The sequence below is a fragment of the Heterocephalus glaber genome, unplaced genomic scaffold (assembly GCF_053883595.1).
Source record: "Heterocephalus glaber isolate CG9 unplaced genomic scaffold, H.glaber_assembly_v1.0 deba00000122, whole genome shotgun sequence".
Taxonomy (NCBI): Eukaryota; Metazoa; Chordata; class Mammalia; order Rodentia; family Bathyergidae; genus Heterocephalus; species Heterocephalus glaber.
In genome coordinates, this window is record NW_028258138.1 from 7241158 (window position 1) to 7249205 (window position 8048).

Here is an 8048-nt window from a genome sequence, read left to right on the forward strand (position 1 = left end):
TTCTGGTTCTCTATGGATTTTAGGATCGTTTTTGAGATAGGGTCTTGCTATGTAGTTCAGGCTGGTCTTGAACTCACTAAGTAGCCCAGGCTAGTGTTGAACTCCTGGTGATCCTCCTGTCTCAGCCTCTCACGTACTGGGATGATAGGTGCACACCATCACACCTGGTCACTAGGATTATTTTCTTTAGTTCCATGAAGAATGCTGTCGGTATTTTGATTGGGGTTGTGTTGAATCTGTGTGTCAGATTTGGAAGTATGGCCCTTTCAACTGTATTGATTCTGCCTGTCCAGGAACAGGGGACATCTTTTTGTTTTCTGATGTCCTCTTTGAACTCCTTTTTCAGAATATGGTAGTTTTCCTTGTAGAGAGGTCTTTGACGTTTTTGGTTAGGTTAACTTCTAAGTATTTATTTTTCTTGGTGCTGCTGCATCAGCCTGTCTTTGGAAGTGCAGATCCCTCACTAGAGTCAAGGTGTCTTAAAGGCAGAAGGCCGTCAATAGATGACTCGAGGCCAATGATGCCACGTCAGGCTCTTGTGTTCAGAAAGTATGAGATGGGAGGAAAACAGAACGCTATTTTCCTTTTTTGTTTTTGTTTTGTGTTTTTTGGTACCGGGGATCGAACTCGGGTCCTTGCTCTTGAGCAGCAGGCAGCGGAAGCACTGAGCTAAATCCCCGACCCTATTTTCCTTTTTTGTAAGATTTCGTTGACATCTCTCCTTGCTGCTATATGCCGCTCCCCGACTTTCCCCGCAGCAAATGTTGCCTCTGTGTAGTTTGAAGAGGTTTCTCCTTGCTGAGCTCTCTCCCCATGTCATGGTCACCGTGGCAGTCCCCTGGGCGGCGTAGACTTTCCCCGCCGAGCCTGCCTATGCTTGGCAGCGAGGCCTGCTGTGGGGCTTGGGGACATTTTGCACATTTGCAGATGTCACGTGGGCCTCAGGGCCTCTGGAAAACAGCTCCTTTCTCATTACCCTAGTAACAGCACGAGGCATTTTAAAGAGAACTGAGGTTATTTGCTTCCAAACCATCGAAGTAGTCTACTCTAAAAGGATCTCTCCATTTGCTAAACAGAGGGAGATGGAAATTCACAGAATTAGAAATTAATTTCTTTTTATTTTATTGAACTAAATTATGTCCTGTTTAAAGCCTGCATATATATATATATATTTTTTCTTTTCCTGAATATATATATATATATATATTCAGGAAAAGAAAAATAGTTCGATGTTTTTTCAGCAGATGGTGTCACCCTCGTATGGGGGACCCCAGAGGATGTCGCATACCACAGAAAACCCACTGCACTGCCAGCCCTTGGAGAAGAAATTGAAAATGCACGCGCAACAATCTCAACAACCAAGGTCACCCGAGCAGCAGCTCTCCGTGCTAGTGAACATCTGGGAGCGAACGGCCACCACTGTGAGCACCCCTGTAATTGCAGAGGCCAAAGAGGTAACTTATGATCTCTCAATACATTTAGTATTAAAACATTTATGCAAGTTTTTCTTTCCTGAAGTGAGTGTCCATTTTTGGGGGGAGACTCTGTACATATACATATGATTTTCTTGGTGTCACTTACCTCTTAGTTGTCCCATTTTTAAAAGAAAACATATATTTATGGAATAATAAACAGATAACAAATCACACCCCTTATTTAAATGGAATCACTGTTTTCTTCCATCCTCTGTTTTCCTGTAAATCAGAAAATTAATAATCCAGGAGACTATTTTTGTTCGTTCACATTTCATTTTCTTTAAAATCTTGCTGAAAGGCAGAATCCCTTGGTCCACAGAACCACAGAATAGTCTCAGTCTCGGTCACTCTGGTCACCTTGGTCACTCCGGCCTTCGGTGGCACAATGAGGAACACCCCATGTGTGACTGCAGTGTCAAAATACGGTTAATGAAAGCTTCTAGGAACCAAGCAACGTTGTGACGATGCAAAAGTTTATTGAAAAGTTTTGTGCTCTTGTGTGTTTGTTTCTTCTTTGTAGGAGAATCTTTTTTATTGATGTTTTGTACTCTGAGTAACTACTTGGAAGACAGTGATAACAGTGTATTAACTAATGTTAATTCTTATTTTTTGTTATTTCTTATTATTTTGTCATAAAATTTTATTTTTTCATAAAAAAGAATAAGTCGAAGCCCTGCATGAAAGAGCAAAATAATTTTGAAAAAAGTAGAACACAAAGAACTGGAGTAAGTCTGTGATGATCTGAAGCTAATGGAGGCCTGAAGATTAATCATTAATTAACCATTGATCATTAATTCAAAAGAGGCCTGAACACTCAAGATCACTGTTTCTTTTTTCTTTTTTAAATTAGAAGAGCAGCTACACAGAAACTTGAGTGCATTTTTTTCTACTCTGGGTTTCCTGTTTCTTTGGACCCAAATCTCTCTTTGCTGTATGGCTCCAGGATATGCATTCAAGATGGTTTGTTCTTGGTTTTCTTGGTGAAGTGAGAGAGGGAAATGTATCACCACACACATCTCGGGAATCTTTGTAAGGGTTTTCTGGAAGCCCATGGCGGGACAGGGCAGGGGCCGGAGTGCACTGTAATAATGGAGAGGGGCCATTAGGTGGTGACAAAAGACAAACTTCTGATCTGTCCAGAACCCTCTGACCCTGTGTCCAGGTCGTGGTCCCACAGGTTGAAATCAGAGGTGTAGGGTATTTGTCAACCAGACAGGAAAAACAAGCCAAAAAAACAACCTCATACCAATTGGTGCAATAATTAATGTATCATTTTTTAATGCTTTACCCAAGATAATTTGTCCTGAGCTAACTGTGGTGTATTCGCTTTATAATGGGCAATTGATTATTATGATTTCCCACGCCTGCATTATGTGGAAGGAATCTAGACTCAACCAACTGATTGCCTGTTGATGGTTTTGATGAAGACCCAGTTTTTTCCTGTGCCTTGGAATGGTTCTCACTAACCCTAGAAATAGGAAGAGAACCCTGATGATCAGAACAGGGGATTGTTCTTCCCTGTCCCTAATCTCCAGTCCTGACAGGAAGGGTAGCCAAATATTTGGAAATATGCTTATGATCCTAGCCAATATATTCCTTTTGTAGGACCCTAGGGTGCTTGGCTTTTCTGCTTTCTTTTGGAAGGAATTTCTTGGAAGTAGAAAAACTGAGTTGTGAAATCTTTAAAATGCATTAGTAGTTGAGGGTGGTGGCCCATGTCTGTAATCCCAGCACTTGGAAGGGTGAGGCAGGAGAAACACTGCAAGTTTGAGGCCAGCCCCAGGGTAAATAGTGAGACCCTGTCAAAAACCAAAAACCCAAAACCAAACCAAAACAACCCCCCCAACAAAAAATCCAAACCCAAACAACCACAACAACCACCACCACCACAACAAAACATACATTAGTAGTGTGTTGGGAAGTCTTCTAACTATGGTCATGCTCTCATGTGCGGAAAGTTCAGGTGGGGAGAGGATCAGGTGTGAGTAGAAGAGGGGTGTAGGGGCTTAGTGTATGGGGGATCCCTGTCAAGTCCAGCATTTTGTGGGGTCAGCGCCTGGATCTTCCTGGCACAGAAGCGCGAAGCCTTTTCTCAGACAGGTCCCGTGGATCGGGCTGGCAGTTTAGGACTGGGGTGAGGTACTCTCTCGTGTCGTTATTTCTTGTTGACATTGACTGTGTGCCTGCTAAGAGTCAGGGTCTATAAGAAGGACTTCACACCATCACTATAGTATCCCGATGAGATGGGCACCACCTGCACTTGACAGAAGGGGAAACTGAGGCTGGAGGCACTTGAGTGCGTCCCTAAGGTGCACATCCTGGAAGTGGCCAAGCTGGGGCTGAGGTGTACAGTGTCCTTCCCCAGAGGCAGGGACAGCTTCCCCAATGAGCCTCTGTCCTCAGTCACTTGGCACTGGCTGGCTGGGCAGTGAGCAGGATGAGCTGCTCCCCAGGGCCTCTCCTTTCCTGGCTCCTCTGGTCCAGCCTTCTGTCCTTCGACTCCATGCTGCCTTGAAGATGGACATGTAGGGCTTGAAGTGGTTCTTTGTGTCTCAACCCACGGGTGTGGTTTCCAAGCAGACCCATCAGAAGGCGCTCCTTCCCCATCGCCCAGTTCTTCAGGCGCTTACTGGGCCCCCCAGCTCCAGCTTGGGTACAGAGGGAATCAAATCACTGCTAGCCCTCAGCACTCTAGAAATTGCTTGGTGTTTTGTTTTTATTTATTTATTTATTTTTACTTAAATTCTTTTATTGGTACATTGTAAGTATACAACACAATTACATTTCTCATTGGGAATTGTACCTTTACATGATGCATCTTGGTTCTTATTTTTTCCCCATTCCTAGCCCTCCCTTCACCCCTCCACCCTTCCCTGTTTACACAGACTTTGTTTCCATTTTTTCCATTTCTCATCATTTTTCCTTTCCCTTCTTTCCTTTCCCCTGCCCCTCCCACTACCCCTTTGGACCTTTTCTTCCTATTTTGCATTATCGATTATTCATTCTAATCATTGGTACATTTTAGGTATACAATATAATGACATTCATCATTGGAAATTTGCACCTTTACATAATCTCTCTTGGTTCTTATTTTTCACCCTTCCCCTGCCCTCCCTTCAACCCCTCCATCCCTCCCTATTTACAAAGATTTTGTTTCCATTTTTCCATTTTCTCATATTAATTCCATTCCCTTTTCTCATATTAATTCCATTCCTTTCTTTCCTTTCCCCTACCCCTCCAACTTCCCCTTCTCTTTGGTGTTTTAGATCCAAAGTCTCAGGGTACAGAGAGAAAAAACTAAAACTGCCATCTGCCTTCTCCATCCTGGCGGTGCTTGGATCCTCCCTGCTCAGCCGTCCTTCGGGAAGCACCAGAACCCACTCAGTACTTAGCTGCCTGTGGCACTGGACACGCCACCAGGTCCTTACGGCATTTTAAACTTCCACCTCTTACGTGGGGAGTGTTTAAGGAGGTGGGGTGCTTCTGAATCCCAGGACAGTTTTAGTTTGTTTTGTAGCAGGGCAGATTTTTTGTGGTCCTTTTTTTTTTTTTAAGTCGTTAATCTAGAGAGGAAAACAAGCTCATATGAAAAAAAAGCACAGAAAATTATTTCTTCTTAGATTCCATAGAATCGTGAACAGTGTCTCTTGAATTCACTTTCTGTTGTTTCCTGTCACATATCCTTTATTTATTTATTTTTTTGTTTTTGTTTCTTTTGGTACCAGGGATCAAACTCAGGACCTTGCGCTTGTGAGGCAGGTGCCAGAACCACTGAGCTAAATCCCCAGCCCACAGGTCCTTTAAAGGGAGCTTCCTCCATATGTGAGAGCCTTCCAGTGCCCATGGATTGTTTCATACTCCCATGAAAAGGTGCTGATTCCCTTTCCCTGGACTGAGTTGGCCCCAACGACTTCCTTCTAGGGACTACATGGTGGCGGAAGCAAGGCTCTGTGACACTGCAGTCAGGTTAGAAAAGGCAGTCCCGGTCCCACCCAGCCCTCTGTCTCAGAACACTGCCCTTGGGTCCTAGGCCCTGGGAAAGGCTGTGTAGGATTCTGGCACAATGCAGCCCCGTCAGAGGTGGGAGTTGATAGATTTCCCTCCGGTTTAGGGTGGCTGCTGTATATAACAGCTACCTTCTTTCCAAAATGCCCCTACACCAGCCAAAAGAGTAGCCTAATACTTGCTCTCCTCCTAGCAACTAGTGATGTCACAGACTCCTCCAGTCCCTAACCACTACCTCACTCAACCCCACCCCAGCTCCTATAAGAAGCGCCTCCTTCTGGGCCACAGTGCTTTTGTCTCTCCTTTGTTCAGAGAGAGCCCGGCAGATCGTCCCTGTAATAAAAGCTTGTGGCCTGGTCTGGTGTTGGTTTTTGGCTTTTTTACCTGACAGGAGTGAATGAGTTTTCAGATGACTCCAGCTCCAGCCTTTGAGCCACCCTAGTTTGAACTCTGCCCAAACTGCAGATTCACAAGCAGAGAAATGTGCTCTTTGGTGGAGTGGTTTGTGTGTAGCCACGGAACATCAGAGCAACACACACACACACACACACACTGCTTGCTTTCCCCCGCTGTCCAAGTCTTTGCTCATTCTAGATGGAATGCCTTTCCCCACCATGCACGTATGCCTGGTTCTCACTTACAGGCGAAGGCCCCTCGGTGCCGCCTCTAGCATTATGTGTCTCTCAGTATTTCCCCAGAGAGAATTCACTGCACACTCTGACCTCTCCGCTCAATCTCTTCCATGCCCTTCATCGTGCGTGCGTGCGTGTGCGTGTGCGTGTGTGTGTGTGTGTGTGCGCGCCCCTTCTCCTTCTGGCCAGTGGCTTTTCATTTTTTGACTCTTTGTTGAAATAGATTCCCAAGATAAAAGTCAGATGTGAGGAGAGCTGCTCTGATTGTAGTTACAGGAACTTTGAACCACAAGGGACTTAACTCAGAGCTGTTTGAAAACCTGTGCTAGATTGTAGGATTTAAAAAAAAATATCAGTTTTACTGAAGTTTAATTTACACCAACTGTCTGTGCCCATTTTGAGTGAATAGGTTGATGAGTCCTGGCAAACGTGCACATTCATGTACCTGACTCCCCTGTGGAGCTGTCAAGGCACAGGGCATTTGTTGAAGCTCATAAAGTCTTCCCTCGCTCCTGTGCAGCAAATCCCATCCTCCCACCTGTCCCAGACCACAGCTGCTCAGCGTGGTGACCTTCTAGCCTACATTTCCTTTTTCCAGAACTTCATTTACACTTGTTCTATGCCTGGCTCCCTTCCCTCCTGTGGTGTTTGTGAGGCCCATACACATTGCTGGAACAGCAGTTTGTTCCTTTTATTGCAGAGAATGGCACCACTGGAGTTGTTTATTCACACTGTTGGTGGGTATTTAAGTCATTTCCAGCTAGGTATATTTTGAATAAAGCTGTCATGGACATTTCTGCCCAAGTCTTTTTTCACACAGATATTTTATTTGTCTGAGAAAATACTCAGTAGAGAATTGAGAGTGTAGGTTTTTTAGGACTGAACCCACATTCCATTCATTTTTGTGAGCCCAAGGACAGTGCATTGAGCACAGGTTTAAAAGAATTTCTTGGTGAGGAAAGGGAATGAATACTTGCTGGATCTTTATTATGTGCCAGATACTTCTTGAAGGATTTTTCATATATTTTTGTATAGTTGTGTTAGTCAGCTTCTGGTCATTGTTAGCTTCTTGTCACTGGGGCACATACCTGACACCCACAGCTTAAAGGAGGAGGCTCACGGTTCAGAGATTTCAGTTCATGGTCAATGGGTTCCAAGGCAGAAACATCACAGTAGAAGAGTGTGGAGGAATAAAGCCACCCCGTTCATGGTGTGGGGAAGCAGAGAACCCACAATGAAGGGTTGAGTGACCTGATGTAGACCTCAAAGCCACGCGCCCATGACCATCCAAACACACCTAGAAGTCTGCTCCACCAATCCCCTGGGCAGATCCCAAAGTCAATCAAGTCAGCACTCTGCTTGCATTGCCATAAAAAGTTTACTTTGGCCCATGGTTTCAGAGATTTCAGTCCATAGTCACTGACTGCATTGCTTCTGGGCCCACAGTGAGGCAGAACATGATGGTGGGAAGTGCGTGGAACAGCAAAGCAGCTTACCTCATGGTGGACAGGAGGCAGTGAGGGTGAGAGAGCCAGTGAGAAAGGGGCTGGGAACAAATACACCCTTCAAAAGCAACCTCCAGTGACTGACTTCATTCAGTCAGGCCCCATTCTTAAACCCATTGAGTTCTGCACTTATTGGTGGATTAATCCATTGAGCTGGTCACAGCCCTTGTGATCCAATCACTTCCCCAAAGCCCCTCCTCTAGATACTGCTGCACTGGGACGAAACATGCAAGACATGAGTCTTGGGGAACAAATCATATTTAAGCACAACAATAGTCATCCTTCAGTATTGATGGGGGACAGAGGCCAGGACCCTTGGGGACACCAAAATCAGAGGATGTGGGTGTCTCTCATACAAAATGGCATGGTATTCGCATAGACCCGATGCACACCTTCCCATGTACTTTAATTCATCTCTCAGTTACCTGTAA